The sequence below is a fragment of the Macaca fascicularis genome, chromosome 19 (genome assembly GCF_037993035.2).
Source record: "Macaca fascicularis isolate 582-1 chromosome 19, T2T-MFA8v1.1".
NCBI lineage: Eukaryota > Metazoa > Chordata > Mammalia > Primates > Cercopithecidae > Macaca > Macaca fascicularis.
Window position 1 is genome coordinate 180166 of NC_088393.1, and position 12770 is coordinate 192935.

At 49.7% G+C, this 12770-nt stretch overlaps 1 protein-coding gene and 1 long non-coding RNA gene across 37 annotated transcripts in view; one reads left to right on the forward strand and one right to left on the reverse strand.

Moving 5' to 3' along the window:
* Positions 1 to 12770, forward strand: part of LOC135968371 (uncharacterized) — a 239494-nt gene that overhangs the window by 108326 nt on the left and 118398 nt on the right. The gene's annotated exons all lie outside the window — the stretch shown is intronic.
* On the reverse strand, positions 574 to 2731 carry LOC141409169 (uncharacterized). Its single transcript, XR_012428126.1, has 2 exons — positions 2602 to 2731; positions 574 to 1848 (listed from the first exon to the last, which is right to left on the reverse strand). It is a non-coding gene; the product is annotated as an uncharacterized lncRNA (long non-coding RNA).

Here is a 12770-nt window from a genome sequence, read left to right on the forward strand (position 1 = left end):
AGGGACTTGGTATGGGTTGATGCCCATAGGACCAGCAGATCGTGAAAAGGTGGGAACCATGGCTGGGAGGGTGGTGACCACGGCCAAACTGAGAACCGTGGTGGGCTGGGAGGTCCATCTTCTGTCTGAAGTGTTTTTTAAAATAAAAAACAGTGTCTCAGAAGCATGAGAGGGGAGGCCACAGACGGGGAGAACGCATCTGTAAAAGACTCATCTGAGAAAGGCTGTTATCCAAACCGTGCAAGGAACTCTCAAAACTCAACAAGAAAATGAACAACCTGATTAAAAATGGACCAAAGACCTGGACAGATACCCCAACAAAGAAGATACACAGATGGCAAATCTACACGTGGAAAGATGGCCCGCGTCTTATGTCATAGGGCGAGGCGTCACTGTGCACCCATCGGCCTGGCCAAAACCTGAACTCCGACACCACCACGTGCTGGTGGGTGTGTGGGCATCAGGACCCTCACTCATCGCTGGGGGAAGTGGGGCAGCTCCTGTGGGAGGCAGCATGGCGGTTTTCCGTGGAACTAAGCTCTCCGACCACAGAAGCAATCACAGTCCTGGACGTTTACTCGGAGGAGCTGAAAGTTTACTTCCATGCGGAAATGTGCACACAGACATTGACAGCAGCTTTATAATTGCCAAAACTAGAAAGCAACCAAGATGCCCTTCAGTAGGTGAATGGATAAACTGTGGTATGTCAGATACTGGGATATTATTCAGCACTAAAAAGAACTGGACCCCTAAGCCATGAAAAGACACAGAAGGATCATAAACGCATGTTGCTAAGTGAGACTCCAATCTGGTAAGGCTGCCTGCTGTCTGAGTCCAACCACAGCACAGTCTGGAAAAGGCAAAGCTGTGGAAACTAAAACAATCAGCGGCTGTCAGGGGGTTGGGGAGGGGAGAGATGAATGGGAGGAGCATAGGGGGTGTGTAGGGTGGGGCAGCAACTCCAGGTGGGGCTTTCATGGGGGGATCCATGCCGTTCCACGTCTGTGAAACCCACAGAGTGAGCAGCAGCAGGCCGAGTCCTCGTGTGAGCTGTGGACTGTGGGTGGTGGTGCCGTGTTGATGCGGGTCTGTCGGTCGTACAGACATGCTGGTCTGGTGAGGGCAGGAGAATGATGGAGGCTGTGCCTGTGCTGGGAAAGGATATGTGAGGACTCTCTGTACTTTCCTCTTGATTTTGCTATGAACCGAAAACTGCTTTTAAAAACGTCTATTGAAAAGGCAAACAAAAAAGTGCTGGCCAGACAACATCAGTGTGAGGGTGTGGCCTGTGTTCTACGTTCAGAATTTCCCTTTTAGAATACACGTATCTAAATTTTTCAAAGTTAAACCTTTGCATTAAGTAACTCACTACAAAGTTACAGTATCAGCTTGGGCACTGCCAGGATGGCCAGGATCCTGTATCCTGACCAGCTTCTCCCCTTACAGGTGCAGTTGACGTCCATGGCCACATCCCAGTAAGCGGCAGGGCTGGAATCAGGAGTCAGGCTTTGCGGGACAGAGAGGAAGTGAGATCTTGTAAGCACGTGGCTGAGGGCGGGCAGGGAGGAGCCCGTGGCGCAGGGAGCCGGCAGGGATGACTTTTTGACCAGTTTTCCTTATCGCTGAGGCCTTCTTAGACTTGGGGAGTTGGGAGTCCCCACTCTCGGGTGCCTCAGAAACCAAAGGCTGCTTGTAATGCTCAAGTTCCAGATGCCTCAGGGGAGATACCTGGGTTGTTGGGTACAGTTCCGTTATTTGCTGCTCGGTGGGATTTGCCCGCAACATTTCTGATTGTTTTTAAGAGCTGATGTTTGAGCTGCTTAAAATCACATACGGATGTCGATTTATCTATAAAAGTTAAGAATGGAATTTGAGTGCAAAGAGTTGTGAAAATGCTCAAGGTTATGTACTAATGTATACATTACATTTGTGGAAATATTTGAAAGTTCAGGATTTACATTAAACACTTCTCTTGATTTTTGTAATATCTACCTGTCATTTTCCCATTTGATTAATAGATGTCAGAGGGCTTAAATTTTGAGTGCCTGAATTCACTGAAATTAAAACTTCTTACATCAAATGTAATTGAACTGAATGTAGCAACAGTGCATGCTTTTATAAGTACTGATTAAAAAATATATAAAAACACATATCCATGAACATGCAGATGGGGGCAACATATTAAACCATGGAAGTAGAATTCGTATTGTTTTCTGAGAAGACAAATTTTTAAAAAGCTAAGGGGTCTTATAACTTTCTAGTTTCCAACTTATTTACCCTAAAGTGGAAGATTGACAGCAGCAGAAGAGGAGATCCTGGGCCAGTGCAGGCTCTGGGAGCAGCGGGGTGAGTGCTGGAAGGAGCTGGCTGGAGGCAGAGCCAGGGAGGGGCTCAGACAGGCCAGGACGGCCTCAGGGCACGCGGCTCAGTGAGTGAGAAAAGGTTCACATTTCTTGGAGAGCCCTTGACTCTGCCCACGGAAAACCCAAACTCCTTCCAACGGGGATGTGCGTCTCATGTAAAAGTTGTTACTCCCAGAAAGAAAACCAGTGGATGTAGAAATTTTACGTATGCAGAAATTACTTCAAATTTGTTTCTAACCTTATCCTTTTCTTCCTCCATCTTAATGTGTGGTGACTTTCTGCAGGTGACGCACACATCTTAGGAGAGCGCTGTATTTCAGTTGCTGTTGGCTCTGATGTGACTTTGTGGTGTCCGATGTTCTTGTTCTGAGGTTCTGCCCAGAACGTGGCTCCTCCCTGCTGAGCGTTGCTTGTTGAAGGCCCGTGTGGAAACTTTCCCTGTAAGCTCGTTGCCCGCAGCAGTCTTGGTTAAGAAACCTTTGGACCTCCTGAGACTTCACACAGCCTTCTAACCTTTCTAGTGTGTCCTTTTCATTTTACTGTTCCCCATTAACCCAGATGTTTTCCAGAATGTAAGTAATCTGCTGAATGCAGGGTGGGGGGTGCCCTCCGTTGGCTCTGGGGAGAAGCATCGCTGTTTCTCCGGGTGGAGCTTCCCGCCCACCATGGTGTGCTCCAAGACGCAGCAGGGTTCTTTGGCAGAAATAATCGTCGAAGGCCTGCGTCTCCGTGGCAGGGTGGCTGTGGGTATGGGACCTCGCGGCCATGCCGGCCCCTCCCCATCAATGGCACCACGGAGAGGAGCAGGGGGAGGCCTGGGATCTGTCTCCAGAGTCACAGCTGTGCTTCCGAGACTGCGTCGTCCGTATGTAACTAGACATGCAGAGAAAGTGTTGGAGATCAGCAGGAGACGGTGTCTGTCCCTAATGAGCTCAGGCGTGCCCTTGAGAGGGTCAGGTTTCTGTGCGGCTGATCTGGACTCAGCCTGGCTGTGGCAGTGCAGGTGACTGCTGGGCTTTGGCAAGGCTGCACCCACTATCCGTCTGAAATGGCCCCCTTCCCTGGCTCGCGGTGCCAACTGGGCCCCCAGGCCTGAATTCCCGCCAGGACGGAGGCCCTGTGTATGTGTCGGGGAAGGGGGAGGTGCGGGTCCTACTTTATTGCCGTATCCAATGCCACGCGGGGTCAGCACTCAGGAAACATGTGCTGTGTGGGTCAGCGATTGAGTTCAGAAACCTGGAAAATTCAGCAGTGTAGGCTTTGGGCATGACCCGTCCAGCCTTGGGGCTCTTTCTTTCTCTGAATTTCCTTCCATGGCATCCTCCTCATCCCAGGGGCCCCTGTTCCCATATGGCTGTTGGCAACTTCACAGGTTCCTCTGCCTCCCCTCCCGGGCCCTGGTGTGGCTGGGGCAGCTAGTAGCTGTGCAGACCCCACAGCCAGTAGATCATTGGTGCCAACGCCTTGGGCCTGGTTTACTTGAGTCAAGGACGGCAGTACATGGCTGAGCCCACCCCGAATGCCTGGATCGGAAGGCCTTGGGTTGCAGAGGGGTGGGGGTTGGATATTGAAGGACAACCTGCAAAGCAGAAGGGGAAATGGCTGTGCTGATGGGCAGCTAGAGGAGTCTGTGCAGAGCCTGGGACCCAGTGCAGACACAGAGCTGACATGGGCAATGCAGTGACACGGCCACCGTGGAATTGGGCAAAGTTACAGGCTTCAGACCGATATGGAGGGGCTGGTCTAAAACGATCCTCATTTTCCTTTAATCCTAACAATTGCTGGCTTACAGGGTGGGGGAGTGAGATCTGTGGTGGCCGCGAGGAGAGACAGGGATTTTAATTAAACCCCTCTTTCTGGGAGAGGGGAGTAGCCGTTTCTGTAGGGCGGTGAGCATCGTCATCTCAGGCAGCTCAGGCTGCTGTAACGAAACACCATTGACTGAGCGGCTTATGAACAACAGGAATTTGTTTCTCACAGTTCTAGCGGCTGGAAGGCAGGATCAGGGTGCCGCACGGGTGAATTCTGGTGTGGGCTCTTTCCTGGTTGGCACACACCTTCTCTCTGGCCCTGACACAATGGGAGGGTGAGGGATTTGCTGGGCCCCTTTCTGAGGCACACATCCCATTCAAGGGTCGTCTCCAGCCTCGGGAACTCATTACCTCCCAAAGACCACCTGACAGCATCACATTGAGGCTGAGGATTTCAACCTGTGTTTTGAGGGGTAGGCAGGCAGTTTGTAACCGTCACCCTCTTTGTGTATTTCTGACTCAACATTGAGTCTGCCTTTGGCTCTCCAGTGGACAGAGCCTGTGTGGACACTGAGCAAGGTCAGAGCTGCAAGCATGTGCACATCGGGGGCAAGGGAGCTGCCAGGGGTGTGAGAACGGGGTTTCAGCATCAATCGGAGCTGCTTTCCTGGCAAATGTACTCATAAGCTATCCTGGCAACATTTGCTTTTCACGAAGAGTCGATGAGGCAGTGGGGGCAGCAGGCGGTGTTGCCAGAAGCTTGGAGCTGATGAGCAGCAGAGAAGGGGCAGAGGCCACGACCTTGGGGTAGTCAGCAGTGCCAGGTGTCTGCCCTCCAGGCCTCACGTCTGTGACTGTGTAGAGACCGAGCCGACCGGGGCTTGCCGGCCAGTGTGGCTCTCAGGCAGGTGATTATCGCGTTGTGCTTTCTATGTAATGTTCCCTCAACCCCATGCCCACCCCACCAATTTCTGTAACTAGCAGAAATGATGCTGCGTTTCCTTGATGAAGCCTTGAGTTTCCTGTGGAGATGTAGGAATAGCATGATTTGGCTCACGTCAAAATACTTTGCAGTGAAGCTGCACGGAAGAGGATTCTAGGCTTCCATTTGACGTTTTCAACAATGCCTGAGTGTTACAGGACCGTCTTGCTTGTTAATAAAGCACCAGATGAAAAAGGCTACTGGTTAATAAAGGAGACTTTTTACATTAGCACAGAGAGGGTGGCTTGAGATAAATTCAGCGTAACGTAGGTGTGTTTGTAAGCCGTCAAAAGGACCATCTCTCTGCTGGCGACACATGTTTTCCGGTATTGGTTTTGTTCTGTAAAAGGATGACTGGCATTCGGCAGAGTCATTCCAGAATTCACCTGGAAGGCGTCCACATGGTGCCTTGTTTTCTCCTGACATTCTGGGCACCACGAGGGATTATTCCTGTCTTCAGCACTAGCAGGAGACTTTTCCTGAACACCTGCTCCTCTTTGGCGTTGTGGGTGTGAAGGGGTCAGAGTGACCCTGTCTTCATGGAGTTTTCAGACACCATGGGGATAGTGCGGCTCGAGTGTCGGGCTCGGGTGGGAGGGAGACTTTCCCCAGAAAACAGCTGCCGTTTCCAGGATGGCCCTCGACCCCTCCTCCCTCTGTTCCTCTGCGTCATGTCTGAATTAAGGCTGTTCTATCGTAGCGGGGGTGTCATGTTAACTGGAAGTGTGCTTTTTTACTGAGCAGTAAGTAAATTAATAGTACATTTTCCAAGGACAGCGAGGTTTGATTTGATGAATCCAGTGGGGGAAAGGAGAAGGGGCTTGGCTGTGTGGGGATGTGTGTGATGGGAGCAGAATGGAGTAGCCATGCAGGCTGTTGGGATGGAGGGGCCACGCCCGCATTTCCATGGATCCGTCGCTGTTTGTGCCACTAGACCTGGACCTCTGTCTCTACTTCTAACACCCGCATAGTGAGGAAGCCCTGATGGGCCTGAGTTGTTACTTCCCATGGCCATCGCTGGGAAATGCCCCGGACGCCTCTCCTGGCTGGTGACGGCCCTGGGCCTGGACACTGGCTTTGTCCTGAGTTGTTTCTTCTTGTGGCCATCGCTGGGAAGTGCCCCGGACACCTCTCCTGGCTGGTGATGGCCCCAGGCCTGGACACTGGGTTCGTCCTGAGCTCTGCGAGGGACTTGGGCTCCACGTGCAGCAGACATCTGTGCATCCCTTTGGATGTGAGATGTTGGCGCTCGGCTTGGAGGCCAGCACAATCTGGGTGTGGTCAGGATCCAGTTCATCCTTTGGAGAGAGAGAGCAGCTGCCCGGGGACCCCTCTGAGGTACATAGTCATGCAGCGCCCTCACAGGATGCCCGGTCCCCCGAGAACTTCCCGCCATTCCCCTGGACCCTCAGGTATGGGAGTCAAGTGTGGTGTGTGTGTCATAGGCGGGGGTACTGAGGACACCACGTGCCTGCTCGTGCGAAGACCTGAAGTGCTGCGTGAGCTCGTTCCCAAGGGGCCGTTGGCATCTGGGGGCCTGTGGGTGTCTTTCCACTGGCAGGAAATAATGGGTGGCCCATGTTACCTTTTGTGTCTTTTTTTTTTTTTTTTCTTTGCCGAAAAGCCCTAATGCCAACGTCGCTGTCCTGCTATTAGAACCGCCCACCTCAGGCTCAGTGGCCCTCCTGTTTCTGGGCTGCTGCAGTGTTGTGTTGGGGTAACTGTATTAACTTCGTTTGAATTTTCTTCCTGTTCTTTTGGAATAAGTGTTAATAGTTTGTGCTGCTTGTTCACCCCAGAGGCGAGGATGTCCTTTAGGCCTGGAGGAGCACAACCCCTGCAGGGAGGTGCCGGGCCTCTACCTCTCATGTCATCAGCAGCCCTCTCCACACGTCTCCTCTTCGCTCCTCGTGCCCACGGCTGGGGTCACGGGCCGCTCGCTCTGCTGTTTGAGATCCTCGGAAAAGGTGTTTGCCCTGAAGGGAGATTGGGGGTGTGTGGCTGATTTTAAATAGGAGGAAATGATTGTAACAGAATGAGCAATGCCTAGCACTTAGTCTCAGGCTTGAGAAATTGTGTTTTAGAAGCAAGGTATCCCCAACTCCGGTTTCCTTCAAATTAAATCTTTTAAAGAGTCCACAAATATAAATAGTTAAAGCCTAAAACTATACAACAGAGGGCCTAGAGCCCAAGCCACTGCCACCTCTGACTCCAAGACACCTCAAAAACTTGGCCCTCCTCCTCAGAGAACCCCCCTTCTGCTCCTCCTTCCACAGTGCTCCCTCCACAGTGCTCCCTCCACACTCCTCCCTCCACACTCCTCCCTCCACACTCCTCTTCCGCACCCTCCCCTTCTTCCTTCCCCTTCCCTTCTTCCTTCCTTCCTCTCCCCTTCTTCCTTCCTTCCTCTCCCCTTCTTCCTTCCTTCCTCTCCCCTTCTTCCTTCCTTCCTCTCCCCTTCTTCCTTCCTTCCTCTCCCCTTCTTCCTTCCTTCCTCTCCCCTTCTTCCTTCCTTCCTCTCCCCTTCTTCCTTCCTTCCTCCCTTTCCTCCTCCCTCCTCTTCCCCCTCTTCCCCCTCTTCCCCCTCTTCCCCCTCCCTGTCCTTGGGCAACCTCCATGGAACTCTGGTTCAAAGTCACTGGTCTGTGGGGCCGCCCATTTGATAGATGAGCACGCTGGGGACCAGACACAAGTGACTGACTCAGACCAGCTCGCATGTCGTCTCCTGCCTCCCGTAACACCGGGTTGTCCCTAATGGAAGAGAATCAATGATGCTGCTTCACTGATCTCCAGGGAAAACAGGTTGATAACAGGTTATAAACATGGGAATGTTTTGGAAAAAGCGTCGTCCACTTGTCAGCTCCATCTCTCCTGCCCGGAAGATGTAGGGGAAACCTGCCTTCAGCCCACCCTCATCCCATAACAGGACAGAGGACAAAGGGGCAGAGACCCAGGTCCTGTCAGTGCCCTCAGGAAACCCCCCATTTCCTCCTCATGGTGGACGTGGAAACCATCCCACTGGACTAGATTTTCCCGGGAAGCCCCTTCACCCCGACAGCAAGGAATCTGGTTTGAGCACACACCATTCTCGGTGCCATGACTTTCTGCTGCTGAACCCTGCATACGTGGCCCATTGATCTTGCTAGTCCAGTGTTACTGGGTCCTGGGAGTTTCTGTGGGCTGATGGCAGGTGTTTACCATTGTGTTCAGAGGGGAGAACAGAACTTTATTTGTCGAAATCAGATGATAACCATCGCCATGTGATTCCTTGGGTTGGTTTGGGTGGGGGGTGCTCAATGCTTTTCCTGAGGGCTAAGTTCTAGTTTGAGACCGTCTCTCTTTGTCGCCCAAGCTGCAGTGCAGTGGTGCGATCTTGGCTCACTGCAACCTCCGCCTCCTGGCTTCAAGCAGTTCTCCCTGCCTCAGCCTCCCAAGTAGCTGGGATTATAGGTGTGTGCCACCACGCTTGGCTAATTACAAAAATATTTAATATAGGCTGGGTTTTGCCATATTGGTCAGGCTGGTCTCGAACTCCTTGCCTCAAATGATCGGCCCACCTTGCCCTCCTAAAATACTGGGATTACAGGCTTGAGCCACTGTGCCCGGCCTGATCCTGACATCTTTTAAAGCTGCCTTCATGTACCAAAAGCCAGTCTATGTTTGAAAATCAGTCTTGAAGAGCCTAGGAGGAGAGGGATAAGCTTCAACTAGGTGAATAACTATGCATATGTTAAAAATATGGGCCAAAATCTACCCCAAATGTTAACTCTTCTGCTTTGCGTATTATATCCATTTATAGTTATTTCAGCACTAAGATTTTTAAAGACTCTTTTGATAATTATGGAGAAATTACTATTAAAACTCAGCTGCATTTGTAACACTTCAAAGAACTAATTGGATGACATCATTTTTCCCAGAGGCATTTTGGATTGTTACATAATTAATGTTTATCTCTTTGCCAGAAATCTTTTTTTTTTCTTTTCCAGAACAGATACCTGAAAAGAAACTTTCCTTTGCATTAAGTGTTATTTCACTGTGTGACAATCAATTTTTGAACGTGAGAACAAGATCATCATGTATTTTTGGGATACTTCTTGCTTAATAGTGATAATGCTAAGTGTTAAAATTATGCAACAATTTGTTTCTTTGAAAATTACTATTTGCCTGCTCACCAGGTGGGAGCTGATGAGAACGTGGATGTAAAAATTAAATTGTATTTAGCTTGTATAAAAGAAGTTTAAAAAAAAGCTTTTTTTTTTTTTTTTTTTTTTTTGTGCTACTACTGAAGTTGCTTCGTTGTGGAAATGAGGTTATTGCAGGCACCTAGAATTTTATCTCCTTCACTTGTACAATGGGAAGAAATTCTCCAACAAGCACAGGAATCTGACTTTCTGATATTGAGACTCCTAGGCATCAAGCCCCGTGGAAAGGTTGGTGATTACGTGAGCGTTGGCGTTGATGTGGGTACCCTCCAAGCCGGACGCAGGGAGCAGGGAAGGGCAGAACAGGCCCCTCAGGAGCCATGAGAAAATCAAGTGTTGGCAGCAGTGGTGAGGGTTGATGTCAGGGGCCAGGAGGAGGTGGTGAAGGGAGCATGTGCCTCAAGGCAGCCCTGGAACCCGTGGTCCCTGCAGTGAGGTCTGATCTGCAGGGGACGTGGACGGCCACGTGGCAAGGCCCACGGACAGCCTGGACTTGGCTGCCTCAGAACTCTGGTGGACGTTGCAGACGGCCCCACAGGGTTGCAGTGCACATTCCTCGGACAGAGAGAAGACGCTTGTAACTGTTCTCGGCACGAAGCCAGCGCCCTGTGAACAGGGGCCACTGCTGTTGTGACTGAGTGCCGTCCAACTGGAGGCATTTGCTCTGCTCAGTTCACTTAATTGGGCCAGGAATGGGGTTGCCCTGCCTTCAACAAGCTTGACGCATTGAACGAGGACTCAGTAAAGTACTCTGTAAATATGCTCTCCTGGCTAGAGTGAGCAAAGCCCAGGGAGAGAGTGGTTCCTCAGTATTAGACAGGTGTTTGGCGGGGCCAGCTGTGTGGCTGCCAGAGCGAATGTGACCAGGAAGCCTCTGTCCCCCCGGAGGTGGCCAGCGTAACTGTTACACGTGCCGTAGGTAGAAAGTGGGCACTGCTGGGAAACTTGCTCATGTTGCTGTTTCCTGATTGGAAATTCAAGGTTTCTGAGCATCCTACATCGAATTTGTACATTGCTGAGACTGTACACCTTTCAACACTTGTTTTTTCCTGCTTTTCGGATCTATACAACCTGGCATTTGGCCGTGGCTTCCAGAACAGGCTGGATGCAGAGTGAAGTCCTCTCCTCACTGTCAATCTTTGCAGATGTCTTTCTTGAGAGTCTCAATTAGGTTTTTACTTAACTAGACTTTTTAAATTGCCATGCACATAACTCTACCAGTTACAATCGTGAGCTAACGTGGGATTTTGGTTTTACTTTGATGAATGTTTAACATTTGCATGCTGGATGTAGGGGTGGAGGTCATTTATCTGCTTTTCATTTCCTTCTTGGTTATACTTAGTGACTTTCAGGTACGGTGTGGAAAGCCTGGTACAGGGTGAATTGCAGGCTGCAGTGTGGCGCGGTGGACGAGAGGCGTGGGCTGCAGTGTGCACAGTGGATGAGAGTGAAGCTATTTCCATCCTGGAGGGAAACACACAGGAAACAATTTAAAAAACTGATCATCTAGCTTGAATGAGGTCCAACAAATTCAGTTTGCAAAGTTTAACTTCCAAGTTAACTTAGTAACTTTTCCCCTAAGTCATTAATTTAGTAGCTTATGTTTATTGCCTAAAGCATAATAGTCATAAATTCTAAAATGAATGACTAAACATGTAATAATTTAGGCATACAGCACCTGAAGGGAAAACTGCCAGTATGCTAAAATATTGGATACAGATGCTCAAAAAATATAATGTAGCATTCTTACAATGCATGTGCTTTTAGCATGTAACTTGGTGAGTAGTTTTGAGCTATATTTGTAGGAATGTGTATCTTGAATACTTTAGGACACCACTGGAGATGTGTGCTTGAGAGGTATAAATACTGAATGTTCTTCTCCCTTCCTTTAAATGAAAAACATTAGCTCCCTTGATTTTTATTTTTATGTTTTGAAGTGGACTCTCACTCTTGTTGCCCAGGCTGGAGTGCAGTGACGCAGTCTCGGCCCACTGCAACTTCCGCCTCCAGGGTTGAAGTGATTCTCCTGCCTCAGCCTCCCCAGTAGTTGGGATTACAGGTACCCACCACCATGCCCCGCTAATTTTTGTATTTTTATTAGAGATGGGGTTTTGCCATAGTGTCCAGGCTGGTCTCAAACTTCTGACCTCAGGTGATCTGCCCACCTCGACCTCCCAAATTGCTGGGATTACAGGCGTGAGCCACTGCGCCTGGCCAGCTCCCTTCTATAATGATTTATACAGTTGTTTTTGCTTTTTGTTTTTTCGAGACGGTGTCTCACTCTGTCGCCCAAGCTGGAGTGCAGTGATGCAAATCTGGGCTGACTGCAGCCTTCACCTCCTGGGCTCAGGTGATCTTCCCACCTCAGCTTCCTGAGTTGCTGTGACTAGACACACGTCACCATGCCCAGCTTTATTATTATTATTATTATTGGTATTTTTAGTAGAGACAGGGTTTTGCCATGTTTTCCAGGCTGGTCTCGAGCTCCTGGGCTCAAGCAATCTCCTGGCCTCAACCTCCGAAACTGCTGGGATTACAGGCGTGAGCACCACATTTGGCCCATTTTTTTTTTTCTTCCAGGATTAGGAGTCGACTTTCAGAAAATCCTTCAACCTTGCAAGCTTAATTTTCCATAAAAGTATTCCTCTAGGATAAAAACAAGACACAAAGAAGTACGTGTGGACTGCAGTTAAAAATTTTCAAGAAAACTTAGCTTAGGAAAGTTGACATTTACAAAGAGCAGGAGGCCCGTTCAGTGCCTTCTAGGCACTGGGAATGGCGGTCTGTGGGCGACCCTAACATGTGCGGCGTCCTGAGACGTGATCGTGGTGTTCACGCTTTTACCGAGGGCTTCCCGGGAGTACCAGAGGCTGTTCTTCTGCAGTCGGCCAGCCAGGCAGCAGCTGCTGGAGAAGGAACAAATAGCAAAAGACAGATGTACACGGTGTTATTGTGGCAGAGAGGTTAAAACCAGGGTCACTTTGTTCTTACAGTTTTAAAAAACTAATAATGAAGTCCTTAAATATGTTTAGGATTTCAAAGTAGTTGTGGGTGTGTCTGTGTCTCTAGCTCCCGTTCGGGTGCTTCCTGCGAAGAGAGCTCAGAGACGCCACCTTTCCTTGATGAGGTGACAGGGCCTGGAGAGGTGTGAACCCCGTGGTGGGGGGATGACTGACCTGGGGTGAGTCTGGGTCAGTGTGGGGATCCAACCCCACTCCACATTCCTGTAGGGAATCCACAGTTCTAAGTCTTTATGATAGGGGTAAAATGAACCTGGAAGAGGTGTTATTTTTAAAGAAGTAAGTGCCATGCTCTTTTTTCCTCATACTTTTCCGTGTTTAAGCAGCATTGAAGGATAAGGCACTAGTAGCACGTTGTTTTGGAAACAATGTTGTTGGTTATTTTACGTTGAATATGGTACTAAGGTTGCCTGGTAACAGAAGTTTTCCTTAAACAACATGGAACTCTGTTG